At 29.7% G+C, this 15,633-nt stretch overlaps 1 long non-coding RNA gene and 1 pseudogene across 3 annotated transcripts; both read left to right on the plus strand.

Annotated features, from left to right (window-relative positions):
* The first annotated feature begins 581 nt into the window (after window positions 1–581).
* On the plus strand, window positions 582–5,447 carry LOC145119136 (uncharacterized). 2 transcript variants are annotated; one of them, XR_013713697.1, is made up of 4 exons: window positions 582–674; window positions 4,884–4,983; window positions 5,071–5,182; window positions 5,287–5,447. It is a non-coding gene; the product is annotated as an uncharacterized LOC145119136 (long non-coding RNA). The 2 variants fall into 2 exon arrangements; XR_013713698.1 differs by lacking the exon at window positions 582–674 and adding an exon at window positions 4,400–4,510.
* A 7,109-nt stretch (window positions 5,448–12,556) lies between these two features.
* LOC145119574 (alpha-copaene synthase-like) lies at window positions 12,557–15,221 on the plus strand (annotated as a pseudogene). Its single transcript, XR_013713897.1, has 7 exons — window positions 12,557–12,637; window positions 12,753–13,023; window positions 13,121–13,496; window positions 13,739–13,957; window positions 14,106–14,244; window positions 14,336–14,584; window positions 14,940–15,221. The product of XR_013713897.1 is annotated as an alpha-copaene synthase-like (transcript).
* The last annotated feature ends 412 nt before the right edge of the window (window positions 15,222–15,633 follow it).

Here is a 15,633-nt window from a genome sequence, read left to right on the forward strand (position 1 = left end):
ATATGTATTTTAATCAATCGTTATAAACTTACACACAACGCATCTATCTTTGTAAACTAATAATTTATTTGTAATTTTTTTATTAATCTTTACGATTTAGAATTATCAATAGTATTTTTTTCTTTCTCAACCGTTGTTCCCACGGTTTATACCCTAATATTAATTAGTTTATACGTGAGGAAGAAAACAAAGATAGAAGTAATCAAGATAAAGTCTTATATACAATATAGATATAGTAGTTTATTTATATGCGAGGAAGAAAACAAATGAAACCACTAGCCAAGATATGTGTGAACAATTTACGAGATAATTAACAAATGAAACCACTAGCCAAGATATGCGTGAACAATTTACGAGATAATCAAGATTAACTACAAGAACGTGGCTCTACTGTTCGAAAAGAAAATCTAGATGAACGTGGCATCCAGAGAAGAAATTCATTGTTTAATGCTAGAATGTGGCATCGAGAGAAGAAATTGATTGTTTGATGCTATATATAGCTATCCATACTTGACTAGCGATATTCCAAAAGTAGTATAAATGGTTTGTGTCCTCCCATCTCATTTTCTATGTTGTTCACACCTAATTTTATATAAAATTTGATAGAAGCAGAAGGATTAGAAGCTATAGAAGTGCAAGAAATTTTACATTAAGAAATTATGAGAACTCGCCGAGTAAGTTACTACATTCTCAACTTTTTTATAAATTAATTTATCTAGTTAGTATAGAATTAAGTGTTAGACCATTTTTCTACAACCTAGTTCATGCCTGTTTTTACAAATATTTGGGTTGCTCCCTTTATACTCATCATACATCATACATACTTATAAAGCTAGCATTTTTTCTTGAATCTTATGCATTTGAAACCCCCTTTTTTTAACTTCCTTTCACCACATTCATTTGAAACTCCCATGACTTTTCAATTTCTTTACAATAATAAATAATGTTCTATAAACAAGAAAGGGTGTTTTATTACAATGTCTTCATCCCACATCGATAGTGAGAGTAAACAAGAGAATGTTTCCTCTTCTATAAATAGGAAAGGTTGTGAAATGTTTTAAAGGGACCAAACCATGAGAACTTCCTCATGCCTACCTTTTGTAGGATTTTGAAGGTATTATTTGGTGAGATTGTCTATATTGGCAAGTGTCCAATTAACTTTTAGAATTCCAAAAATGGTTTTGAACCGAATTTTTTCAGGTTTAAACCGTGTTTCAGTTAGAAAAAAAATTATGTAGTTCGATATATTGAGTTGAACCGGAGCTGGATCAATTTGGACCGATAAAGGAATCATTTTCCTTTCACAACAAATATTTGAAACTCCCATGATTTTTTAAATTATTTCTAATAATATTATAAATAAATTACATAATTTTATATAAATATAAAAAAGCATCTAGCTAAACCTAAAATTATAATTGTTTGAAACATCACTTTGATTTAAAAGCACGAAATATATACAAACCGGGTTTCACTAGAAAAAAAAAATATGTAGTTTGGTATATTTAGTTGAATCGGTCCGAGTTTGATCTATTTGGACCATAAAAGAAGCATTTTCCTTTCACTACATACATTTGAAACTCCCATGATTTTTCAAATTGTTTCCAATGATATTTTAAAAAAGTTACATAATGTTATATAAATATAAAAAAACATCTACTTAAACATAAAATTATAATTGTTTGAAAATTCGATTTGATCAGAAGCACGAAATATATACTCAGATTATATTTTATAAATGAATTCTTTTTATAATGAACTTTTGAATCATGAAAATACATATAAACAAACTTTCTATATTAAGTACCTAACTGAATTTATGATTTTAGAATTGAACAAAAAGTTATTCAATAAAAACTTACTTTTTTGGATAACAACTTACGAGATTATAGAAAAATGGAACTATTGAACAATAAAGAAAGGGTAAACAAGAGAAAGGGTGTTTTACTAAATAAGTTGAATAATGTTTTATAAAAAAGAAAGCGTGTTTTATTACAATGTCTTCATCCCACATCGATGGTGAGAGTAAACAAGAGAATGTTTCCTCTTCTATAAATAAGAAAGGTTGTGAAATGTTTCAAATGGATCAAACCATGAGAACTTCCTTATGCCTACCTTTTTAGGATGTTGAGGGTATTCTTTGGTGAGATTGTCTTTATTGGCAACTGTCCATTTAAGTTTTAGAATCCCGAAAATGGTTTTCAACAAGATTTTTTTAGGTTCAAACAGAGTTTCAGTTGAAAAATCGTTATGTAGTTTGGTATATTGAGTTGAATCGGTCTGAGTTTGATCAATTTGGACCGATAAAGGAAGCATTTTCCTTTCAGCACATACATTTGAAACTCCCATGATTTTTCAAATTGTTTCTAATAATATTATAAATAAGTTACTTAAACATAAAATTATAATTGTTTGAAAAATAAATTTGATTAAAAACACAAAATATATACAAACCGGGTTTCAATAGAAAAAACGTTATGTAGTTTTGTATATTAAGCTGAATCGGTCCGAGTTTGATCAATTTTGACCGATATATAAAGTATTTTCCTTTCACCACATACATTTGAAACTCTCATGATTATTCAAATTGTTTATATTAATATTATAAGTTACATAATGTTATATAAATATAAAAAAATCTACCTAAACATAATATTATAATTGTTTGAAAAATCACTTTGATTCAAAAACACGGAATATATACTCGATTATATTTTATAAATAAATTCATTTTATAATGACATTTTGAATCATGAAAATACATATAAACAAACTTTCTATATTAAGTACCTAACTAAATTTATGATTTTAGGATTTAACAAAAAGTTATTCAATAAAAACTTAATTTTTTTATAGCAACTTACGAGATTACTGAAAAATGGAACTATTGAACAATAAATTTTCTGGATAACGTTTTATTTTTATTATTTAATATTTTATTTAACAAAATAAAATTATTGGCAAATAAATAAATGAGTTTAATTAAAATGTCTTCATCCCACATTGATCGTGAGAGTAAACAAGAGAATGTATTCTCCTCTATAAATAGGAAAGGTTGTGAAATATTTCAAAGGGACTAAGCCATGAGATCTTCCTTGCATCTAACTTTGTAGGACGTTGAGTGTATTCTTTGGTGAGATTGTCTTTGTCGACAAGTGAACAATTAAATTTTAGAATTTCGAAAATGATTTTGGACCGTATTTTTTAGATTTGGATCGAGTTTAATAAATACCCGAGTGTCTTCTGGCTGAGTTAGGCAAACTCGCTTCCATTGGAGGCCGAGTTTAAGTAGCATGCCGAGTATTTGGTTGTGTTAGCCAAGTTTTACAACCCTGTATGTAATATAATTTAAAGTTTTAACCTTATAAAAGACGTCACTATTATCATATGTTTTACATAATTATGGTAATATTTATGATACAAAACATTTTTTTTACTATTTAAGATAAAAAGTTGTCTCTATTATCATATGTTGTACAGAATGATAAAATTTAATATAGATAAAAAGATGTCTCTATTATCGTATTTTCTACATAATGATAATATTTAATATAAAAGTTTTAATTTAATATGAAATTATTATTTAATAGATAACAATAACGATTTATTTATTTTAAATTTTTTTTATTCTATTTTAACCATATAACTTTGTATATGCAAAACAGCTTCAAGTTCCAACCTTATCTCTTATGATATAGTTCAACATAATAACAATACTAAAAATCATTTTTTATATTTTTTATGAAATTATTATTTAATTGTTAATAACAATGATTTAGTTATTTTTAATATAAAATATTTTTTTGTATCTCACGCAACGCGTGGGCATTCGCCTAGTTTTGAAATATAAGATCAACAGATAGCCAGGTGCACACTCGAATATGTTTTGAAAAAATACCCATATATATATATATATATATATATATATATATATATATATATATATATATATATATATATATACATATATATATATATATATATATATATATATATATATAGAGAGAGAGAGAGAGAGAGAGAGGAGAGGATATATATATATATATATATATATATATATATATATATATATATATATATATAGAGAGAGAGAGAGAGAGAGAGGAAGGATCATTTGAGAACTCATAGTTTCATGAGAACCTGAGAACTAAAGGTGGAGCATTGGATCAAAAAATTTAATGGCCTAGATCAAAGATGGCATATTTGTAATTATCGACAATCTTAATGGTACCCTTGACTTTTTAGATTAAATTAGGAGGGTAATTATGGTATAGACAATTTAAATACTTATTAATTAATCAAATTTAAAAATAAAAAACAAATTCCCAATTAATGTAAAAATCCCTAAATTAATCTTTCACTATCTCGTATCTTTCTCATTCACACGATTACTTCACCTGTTCTCCGACTCCCTCCTTCTCCATCGACTGCCACCCTACAACCTCCGAAGACCACCTCCCTCCGCCATCTGCCCTCCAACAACAACCCCTACCTCTGTTAAGAAGCTCTGGTACCTTGCTACACCTGCGATTTTCACTTTTGTTTGTCAATACTCACTCAGCGCCATCACGGAAACCTTCGTCGATCATGTCGGAACTCTAGATCTCGTCGCCGTATCCATCGGAAACTCCGTCATTTCCAGTTTCTCTTTAGGAATCATGGTTCGTATTTCGTATTTACCAAAATTTCTTTCAGATGTCGTCGATTCTGCAAACGAAATTAACGATTTCAAATCAAATTTTCATAAATTGATTGACGATTGATCTACAGCACTGATGAACTAATCGAATTTTCTAGCTCAACAATTTATTTTTAAATCGCATGTATTTTATTCTGATTTCTGATTCTGATGTATGTATTATGTGCACACTTATAATTAATAGGGCAATGAACTTGATGATTTTATTTCTAGACCTCGTGAGCTGTTGCTTAAATTTGTTGAAGAAAACTATCCTCTGCCTGAAGAGCCTGAATCTCTCCCAGGTGTTCATTTGATTATGATTTATGCACGCTTCAGTTTTTTTATAACTTTTTTAATTGATAATAAGATTTTCGTTTTATCCCTGTTAGGAGGAGAGGATAGTGTGAAGGAACTTCAGCGCAAGAGGCACTCAGCAACACCTGATGTTTCATTTAAAGGGAGGGTCAGGAAAACTGCAAAATGGTAGAAAAGGTTAGAAAGGTTGGTATTGTCATAAACGAAGAAAAAAAATAGATTTTTCAAGCTAATCGAATTGGATTCTTCAAGCTCAACATATTCACTGGAATTATGAATATGTTCTGCAGTCATTGGTCCTTGATGAACTTGAATTCAGGAAACTGTTCATGGGTCATAGTTATCTTGGGAGGTTAGTACATTTGTGAATTCTAATGCTTTCATTTTCACTTACTTATAATTTAGCTAAAGTTGTGCACAGGAAAAAGCTTGAAGATGTTGTCTCTGATAAAGATGTTGTTGAAATAATTGAAATGAAAAATTTGTCCATGATTGATTTTGAAGCTAAACTCTGGGCCAAGTATGGTCGAACATATTGTGAACCTAGTGATAGGGCAATGGTATGTAAGACATTTCATGACTTTCCGTTAAAACTATTGTTAGTTATTAATGTACGCATCAAAAAAGGTCATTTTATAAAAAAATTTCAAAAACATAACTAGTATTAGTATGCATAGTTGCCCTTTTACTTTAACTTTGTATAGTAAGAAAACTTTCTTTCATATTGTCATATTGCAAGATTTTGATTATCTTTCTTGTTGCAGCATCTTGATTTGGATTCTGGAAAGACGTATCTTATCATTGTTATGCGAGTGTTGATGGAAATCACCAATTCAAGGTTTGTATTATGTTCTTCCTTATCACTGCACGTGTGCTTGGACTCATCCTTGTTTCTCCTTGATGCAAAACTCCTTCATGGACAGAATGGTTGTGTAACAAGGTTAATTCTCAATGTTGTAAACTTATGTTCTCACCATACATTCAAAATAGATTGTTTTCATACCAATAGTGATGCTCATGTGGTTGGTAGATCTGAAGATGGGTGTCTCTCTTTTGGGATCTGGTGGATACATTTGTGGTTTTAAGTTTCCAAGCTCACTCCTTGTTGGTAAGAGATTCATTTGAAATTTTTTTTATAGAATCACATGTAATTCACATGAAAATCACATGTAATTCACATATGAATAAGATGTAATTCACATGTAAATCACAAGTTGGTCACATATGATTCACATGTAAATCACATGTAATTCACATATAAATCACATGTGATTCACACGTAAATCACAATTACACGTGATTCACATGTAATTCACATATGAATAACCTGTAATTCACAAGTTGGTCACATATGATTCACATGTAATTCACATATGAATCGCATGTGATTCATATGTGAATCGCATATGATTTATATGTTAATCACATGAAAATCACATATGTATTTTTGAGAGTGTTTTTCCATCAATCATTTTTTTTAATTTTCTTATAGATTTGGAAGAAATTGTGGTGAATATTGAAGATGTGAAAAATGATAAATTGAAGAAAATAAGGAAATATTGACACGAAGACATGAAAACGCTTTGAAATTTGTAGCATTTTTTATTTTTTTATATTTTATTTTGTATCGAATAAAATATTTGTACTATTATGTTTATAGATTAATTAATAAAAATGATATTTTTTGTGATTTACTTACGAATATTATAGTATAAGAAATATACATATATGCACCTAAAATTTTACTTTTTAAAAAAAACGCAGTTTTTTTTTTGAAAAAATTGCAGTTTTTTTTAAATGCAGTTTTTTTTGAAAAAAATGTAACTTTCTTTAAAAAACTTGTAGTTTTTATGAAAAAATTGCAGTTTTTTAAAAAATTGCAGTTTTTTTTTTGAAAAAAATGCAGTTCTCTTTAGAAAAAGTATAATTTTTTTGAAAAAAATGCAGTTTTTTTCTATAAAATTGCAGTTTTTTAAAAAAATATTTTTTTCAATTTTTTTTTTCAAAAATTCATGTTTACTATAAAAAATTAAAAAATCTACATTTTAAAAAATAAAACGAAAAATACTATATTTAAAAAATCTGAAAATTTGATTTATGATGTAAATTTTTAGACATTTATATTAATATATTAAATAATACAAAAAAATTAAACATTAAATGAGATTGGTAAGATGACGATTATGTCCTTAATGAATTACTTTTGATCCAACGCTCCACTTTTAGTTCTCGGGTTGTCGGGAAAATATGAGTTCTCAACCGATCTCACCCGTATATATATATATATATATATATATATATATATATATATATATATATATATATATATATATATATATATATATATATATCATTACTATTTTCCTTATAACATTTTGTTTACTATTTTTCTTAAAAAGATTTTTGTTACTGTTTACCTCATAACATTTTGTTCACTGTTTTTTTAAAAAGCTTTTTGCTTATCGGTTTGCATTACTATTTTTGTTTACAGTTTTCCTTTTATAAATATATATATATATATATATATATATATATATATATATATATATATATATATATATATATATATATATATCATTACTATTTTTCTTATAACATTTTGTATACTATTTTCCTTAAAAAGATTTTTGTTACTGTTTTCCTCATAACATTTTGTTTACTATAATTCATTCTATGTGAACTATACTATTTTGCTTAAAAGCTTTTTTTTTATGTTTGGATTATAAAATATAAACATAAATATTTATCGGATCAAATGGTTATGAATGCAAAAACCGAAATCCCAACCAAAAAACACTAAAATCTGAACCGAAAACAGAAACTGCAAAGATTGTGAAATGAACTTTTCTATAACGATGACCGGTCAGAAAAAAGACCGGACCGTTCCAAAAGTTGTCCAAAATTAGATCAATGAGTCACCATGTGAATTATTCATGAAATGAAACACACCTAACTTTTCAAGTGAGTTCATTTAGTATTTTATAAAACTCGGTTTATGTTAATAATATTTTGGCAACTCGGTTTATGTTAATAGTATTTTGGCATATTACATTTATAACTATATTCATGGATTATATGGGTTGTTGTTAGTTAAGACGAGAGGGTGTGGGGGTGTGGACATGTGTCATGTCTTTGCCATGGTTAACACATCATTCCTGTATGTGGTTTCTGCCACATGACAATGGAACTTGTGTGTGTGTGTGTGGCGACTGGCGAAGATGGTATACCATTCTTGATGCATGATATTCTTGATGGTAAAATGAGGTAGACTATGATAAGGTGACAACACACAACCTAATACGACACTAAATATTTGTGTCCTATGTGCAAACTAGGACTCTGTTGATAGGTATAGAGTATGGAAGTACCACCTACTCCAAGACTGCATTCCCACTAGCTCGGAAGTACGCAGAAGTCAACCTAATTGTTAATTATACTACATTAATTATATATGTTATCACTTATTATGAATTTATGACATGTTATAAATAATACATATTCATGTTTAGATATTATACTGATTCAAAATTAAAGTCGTGCATTTATTATAAGTTATGGCTTTTTATTACGTACTTTCAACTAGATATGTATCTGCTTGTTGATTATAGTTTGCAATGTATTTGAAAAGGATATATGTTTAGTATTAATAAAACTAATCAAAAGGGTGTTTGTGAATAAAAAGAAAGAAGGGAATGTTAGTATATACATATACATTAAGTAAAGTTATAGTGAGAAACTAATAACTTCATTTTATCATGTTTTTTAAAAATAAAAACAGCAATGGTGCATATATGCATCAATTAAAGGATTCAAGGGTACACAAATACATACGTGCACATATGCTAATTTTTCAAAAGAAACACCACATGTTTTTTTTTTTTTTTGGAAACGGCAAACGAATTAAGTGGAGCCTACTCGCAATATTTCAACGAGCATCCCGGGTTCGAGCTCCTTTACAGGGCAAACCCAGCCCCCATAGAGATTTCCAAGGAAAAATTTCTCACATGTGGCACCACAAGAGGTAGTCTAAGGGAATAGAACTTCCGACCTCACGCCCCACATGGGTATAAAACCCGGTGCATCAACCCAGCTAGGCTGGACATCACTTGCATTTCGTCTAACACATTCGGTACTCTTGTTTTCATATGCACAAATCTCACCGGTGGTAAAACGGGGGTACGGCGCCGTGTTGACCGGCGGTAAAGGTGTCCACGTCGGACTACCGCCGGTAAAAGGGTGTCCACACCGTTTAGCCTTTTTATCCAATGTAATGTAATTTCCCATATAGTCGCACTAGTTGTTTCTTCTATTTTTAATAAAGTGTTGTCATTTAATATATATATATATATATATATATATATATATAGTCAAGATCAAATAAGAAGGAAATTATGGTAGGAAGGTAAGAACTTTTTTTTCTACATATTTTTTTCGCGAACAAACAAAATGAATCATTAGATGATTCATTTGTAAGATGATTCACAAGGAAAAATTCTCAAAAAAACATTTCGATGATTCATTTATACAATGATTTTGTTGTTATTCACTAAAATTGTCATAAAAGTGAATTTTTTCTTAATTTACTTAAAAATGAATCATAAAGATGTTTTTTTGGGAATTTTTTCTTGTGAATCATCTTACAAATGAATCATCTAGTGATTCATTTATTTTGTTCGTCAAAAAAATATGTAGAAAAAAACCTTCTTACCTTCCTACCAAAAAAAATTTCTTACCGGATCTATATATATATATATATATATATATATATATATATATATATATATAGAGAGAGAGAGAGAGAGAGAGAGCTAGGTTCATTTGTTTAAAGTAAGTATTGTGTTATTATATACATAAATGTGGGCCAATCAAAATTAAACAAAAAATTAAATAATTAAATAAATAAATAAGGGTAATTTAGTAATTTGATTAGTAACTTCCAAAATTAATCCCTATAATCATGGTATTGACCTAATCTCTCCAATTTAAATCTCGTTCCCGATCTGCAAAATTAGAATGGACTACAAAATCGATCTTGAGTTCTACAAAAATCGATTGCCATCGCCATCTCCAACTCCAGCACGTCGACCGAATCCGATTCGCAATCCCCCAAGCCTCTGTAATCTGTTGCGCAGACCACTCACTAGTTCCCCAATAAAATGCCCAACCTTTATTGATCACATGATTCATAGCCCTAACTGTTTCCTCAATCGGCGTTTGCAAATCCGGTCGATGACAATAAATCAGATCGACATACTCCATATCCAGTCGTTTCAAAGAAGCTTTAGTCCCCTCGATGATATGTTTCCTGGATAAACCCTTGTCGTTGGGTCCCGGACCTCCCCAAAACAGCTTAGTAGACACAACGATGAGCTCCTCTTTGGTCCATTGTTCGTCATCGGCGGTCCAATCAAGGGGAAGAAGAATGGATCGTAGGCAGATCGGAGAGCAGGTGGGGGATCAGCCGCCCTTCATCACGTATGTTTCTTTTTCCGCTTATAGTTGCTTCACCTTTTTTTTCTTGTTGAATCTCAATTATATCCTGCAAACTTGTTATGAGATTGATTGTTCCTGGAATCAGTTTTTTAGAAATTGATTTATGTTCCAGGTAATTTTTTTGTAATTGATATATTCTCTTGGTGAATTCCAATTTCAACAGGTGTGTTTCTATATAAGTTCTTGATTTGTTCAAGACAAGTGAATTACAAGCTTTTGAATGGTGGTACAGTTATTAATTTGATGTATAGGTGTGTGAGCACCAGGTGTTTGACGATTTGTCTGAGAGAAATAATTTATTTGTCGTAAAGTGTCAGATTCTTTTCTTAGATTATTGCTTTCAGGATACAATATCCTTATACGTTTTTTGGTAATGCTTAGATCTTTTAGATTCAAATCTTATTACTTGTTGTTGTTTAATTTCAGAGGAATCGAGTAAAGAGCAATTTGGAAGAACTTAATCATATTTGCACTGCTACAGATGGTGGCGAATTCTGATTCTGTGGGAATTAAATCTCGATATTTCCTTTGTGATTTGTGTATTTTCTATGATTGCAATTCTATCGGTATAGAATCACGAATTCCAATTCTACTGGAATGGAATCTTGAATTCTGATTTTGTCAGAATATAATCTTGAAGATAAACATTATATGGGATGAAGATTAACAATGACCACCAATCTTCCAAAAATAATGGATTATTCTACCATAATAATATAGAATGTATTGAAAAAAATATATGTAATAGTATATTCTGGTAGAATGATTTATAATTGTGTTTTCTTGTTATTAATAAGTGTAACATTCTCATGTAATTCTTAACAATTGTTACCCGTATTCTATAAGAAATTATGTATTTTTTGTTTTTATTCTTCAATTGATTGTTCAAAAATTTGTTATTCTACAAGAAGTTGTTAAAGTCATGATCAAGAAATAAGTTCAAGAATATTTTTATTATTTATGGTCTAAGAATATTTTTATTTTGAAATATACTCATAAACATATTCTGTCAGAATGTCCGAATTAAAAGAATTATAATTCGTAAAATCGGATTTTTAAAATTAATAAAATCTATGATCCCTTAAAAAATGCAATTTTCCTTTAATAAATCTATATTAATTGACTAAATTACCCTTGTAATTAATTAAGATGATATTTTTCAATTATATTTAATTCAATAATGTATATTAATTACTTTCTATAAATAAGTAAATTTGATTGTCACACATTTATGCATACAATAACACAATAGATACTCTAAACAAAATAACCTAAGCCTATATATATATATATATATATATATATATATATATATATATATATATATATATATATATATATATATATATATATATTAATCTAACAAAATTATTTACATCATATACATCCGCTTTCAACTTGACATTCGGTTACTATTTAGTAGACAAACAGTTAAAAGTTTACATCGAAACGGAAAACAAACTGTTAATTTTTTTGAATTACAAACTAAATTTTTCTAAAATGATATTTATTAATCTTTAGGTCATAACATTAACATTAAAATTACATTTTTAATAAACAAGGATTATATTTTAAAGTCGATTCAAACCAAAAAAACGACTCATAACTGTTTGGGGTTTTTTTTAAGGCAGGTCCAAATATATTTGAGGTTTAGGGTAAAAATAAGTAGGAACTCCCTCGAAAAAAGAGATTATTAGATTGTAAAAGTTAGCTAAAAAAAATTAAATGTAATCTATAAAAAAAAATGAGGTTGCTATTTTTTAACTGTTTCAAGAGAGAGAATTAAAATTTGGATTTAGATTTGAGATGATCAAGCCACATGGACCATTCCCTTAATTTACTAATTTTTAAATATCTAAAATTCATAACTTAGGCTTATCTTGATTTTCTTTTACTTTCCAAATTAATGCCAAATTAAAATGAACACCCTGCACGAGAATACATGCCCTGTAAATACCATAATAATGTTGCACTCATCCATAAAGTTTCAGGGAATCGTCTTTGATCAAAACAAGAGGCTTAATTGCACCGACTAACGTTATCCTCCAAGCAAACACCAACCCCACCATGGAGCCAGTCCGTCCTTTGACCGACTTCCCTCCTTCCATGTGGGGTGATCGCTTCTTACCATTCTCTCTTGACAATTCAGTAAGATGTTCCTTTGATTAATATATCGTAACTCAAAACATGCACACAATACTCACCATAAATTCATGATATTTTAGCATCTGATTGTTAAGTAATACATTGTTTCCTTTTCTAGCAGTTGGAAGAACTTGCTAAGGCTATGGAGGAGCCTAAAGAACAACTGAGAAGATTGATAATCTACCAAACTATTAATTCAACCAAGAAGCTAAGTTTGATTTATTACGTGTATCGTCTTGGCTTGAGTTATCATTTCATGGAAGACATCGATGGCCAACTTGATAAACTTTTCAAAGAGCTGAACTTGCAAGATTACCATGAAGCAGATCTTTATACAATTTCTATTCTCTTTCATGTTTTCAGAAGCCATGGTTACAAACTACCTTCTGGTATATATTGAAATTGTTGAAACAATATTTTAAACGACGTTTCATTCAATTATTATGTTAAAACAATTGAGTATGACACAAATAGGTGATTGTGCAGATGTGTTTAAAAAATTCAAGGATTGTAGTTCCGGTGCATTCAAAGAAGACATGATTACTAATGTGAAGGCTACGCTAAATTTTTATGAGTGTACGCAGTTGAGAATAAGAGGAGAATCTATTTTAGATGAGGCATTTGTTTTCACAGAAGCTCAACTTAAGAGTGTTGAAAATACACTCGAAGGTAATCTTGCACAGCAAGTGAAACACGCATTGAAGACACCCTTTCAACGTGGGCATACAATGGTAGAGGCAAAGCTATATTTTCTTAATTATCAAGAAGAATGCTCCACGTATGACTCACTGCTAAACCTTGCTAAGGTGCACATCAAGTACCTACAACTCTTACACAAGGAAGAACTTTGAATTATCTCACAGTAAGTAATAGTTAAAAAAAGAACTTTAGTTGCAAAAAAAATGACGCACTAGTAAATGCAAATGTGTATTATAATTCTTGTATATCTTTGCATAAAGATGTAATGCAATCCTTCTACGAAAATCTCGATGCTCAATCATTAATAAAAGAGATGGTTCAGACACCTTGATTATCAAGCCCTTAAAACGTTTGGAAGGATAACATTGTAAAACCTAACAAATTTATAATTTTCATTTCATATAGGTGGTGGAAGGATATGAACTTCGACGTGATAGCTCTATATGCAAGAAACAGAGTAACTGAGCTCTATGTCTGGGTGTTGGCATTATTCTTGGAGCCTTATTATTCTCATTCTCGAATCATAACATCAAAAGTCATAGTGTTCTTGTCATTGTTAGACGACACATATGATGCCTATGCTACTATTGAGGAGATGCGACTTATAACCCATGCAATAAATAGGTATTAATTGGTTCGTTATTACAATGTTGATTATTATACTAGTGCTCAATTTTTGAGGTTTTTTTACGTTCCAATTGCTAAAACCGTGTTGGTTATCCTTTCACTTTTTTGATGAATTGATCATTACTATTAATAAATGTCTAATTAGGTGGGAAATCAGTGCTATGGGGCAACTTCCAGAATTTTTTAAACCATTCTATGAAATTATATTGAAGGAGTATGATGGATTTAAGAAACAAATACCTCAAAAAGGAAGAGTGAATCTTGTTGAAGCTTCAAAACATGCAGTATGATTCCATTTTACCTTGTACATTCTACTTGAATACATAAGATATTGTTACTTACTTCTTTCCATTTATGCCTTTTATTCTTTATTAGCTTCAAGAACAAGTTAGATCTTACCACCAAGAAGCTGAATGGAGACATATTGGATATGTGCCATCATTTGAAGAGTATATGAAGAATGGTTTAATAAGTTCTAGTTACGACCTTCTTTCAAAAACCGCCTTGGTTGGTATGGGTAAGATTGTTACTGAACATGGATTTGCTTGGCACAAAAGTCATCCAAAGATCTTGACAGCTTCGGAAACTATTTCAAGACTTCATGATGATGCTAAAACTTTCGAGGTACTTATATAACAACATTATTATATGGAAATAAAAAAAAATTTAAGGTCTTTTCTAGAAACAAAATAGCGAGCCTTTGAAATGGTGTGCCAAAAATTTTATAACTTCTAATCCATTTACAACAATATGTAAAGAAATTATAATTATATGTATTAACTATGGAATTTGTCTTTGGATATTGTGCCTCGATTTCTTGTACAATATTCATGGACGAGTTCCATATAATTATGATATACAAAAACAATGGTGATATTAATCTTTTAAACAATTTAGTATACAATCTTAAATTTATGTTAAACTACAACATAAGATTTAATTATTAGTCTTACAATTAATAAAATTGGGATATATGAAGTATGAGCGTGAAAGAGGAATGACAGCCACAGAAATAGATGCGTATATGAAGACCTTTGGGGTGTCAGAAAATGTAGCTGTCAACGAGATCATGAAAAAGGTGGAAAATGCATGGGAAGATATTAACGAGGGATGTTTAAAGCCAAGAGAAGTCCCAATGGATCTAATTAGTCCAATTGTTAATCTTGCAAGAATGACAGATGTGGCATATAGGTACGATGATGGGTACACGTTTCCAGAAAAGACCTTTAAAGAGTATATTACACTCTTGTTCCTTGATTGATTGATTAATCACCTTAGATTTTGGCCGGCTTTGACGCTTTTACCCCTAGCTGATGTGGTTCCTTTGGATATTGTCCGAGTTGGTGTCTCAAGGCTATTTGTTTTCTGGTGATTGACGGTTCTGCCTTCTTTTTCTGGACTTTTGTACGTTGCTTGGCTGGTGCGTCTTTTCTGCTTGATGTAGTTCCTTTTGCTGGTGTTTTACTCCTGTTTCTTCTTGTTGCATGTTTAGTCAGTTGGTTTTGGTGTTGGCTAATTTGTTTTGCTCATGAGCTTGTGTTGTATTTTATTCTGTTGTGCTGTTTGTACGCTCTTCCAGCCTCCCCCTGGTATTTTTAATCTAATGTTTTGCTTGTTGTTAAAAAAAATAAGTCAGTTATTGTTCTTTCCTTATCTTTCTTATAATAAGAGTA

The sequence above is a fragment of the Lactuca virosa genome, chromosome 6, assembly GCF_052849685.1.
Source record: "Lactuca virosa cultivar CGN04683 chromosome 6, Lactuca_virosa_CGN04683_v6, whole genome shotgun sequence".
In the NCBI taxonomy this organism is placed as follows: domain Eukaryota; kingdom Viridiplantae; phylum Streptophyta; class Magnoliopsida; order Asterales; family Asteraceae; genus Lactuca; species Lactuca virosa.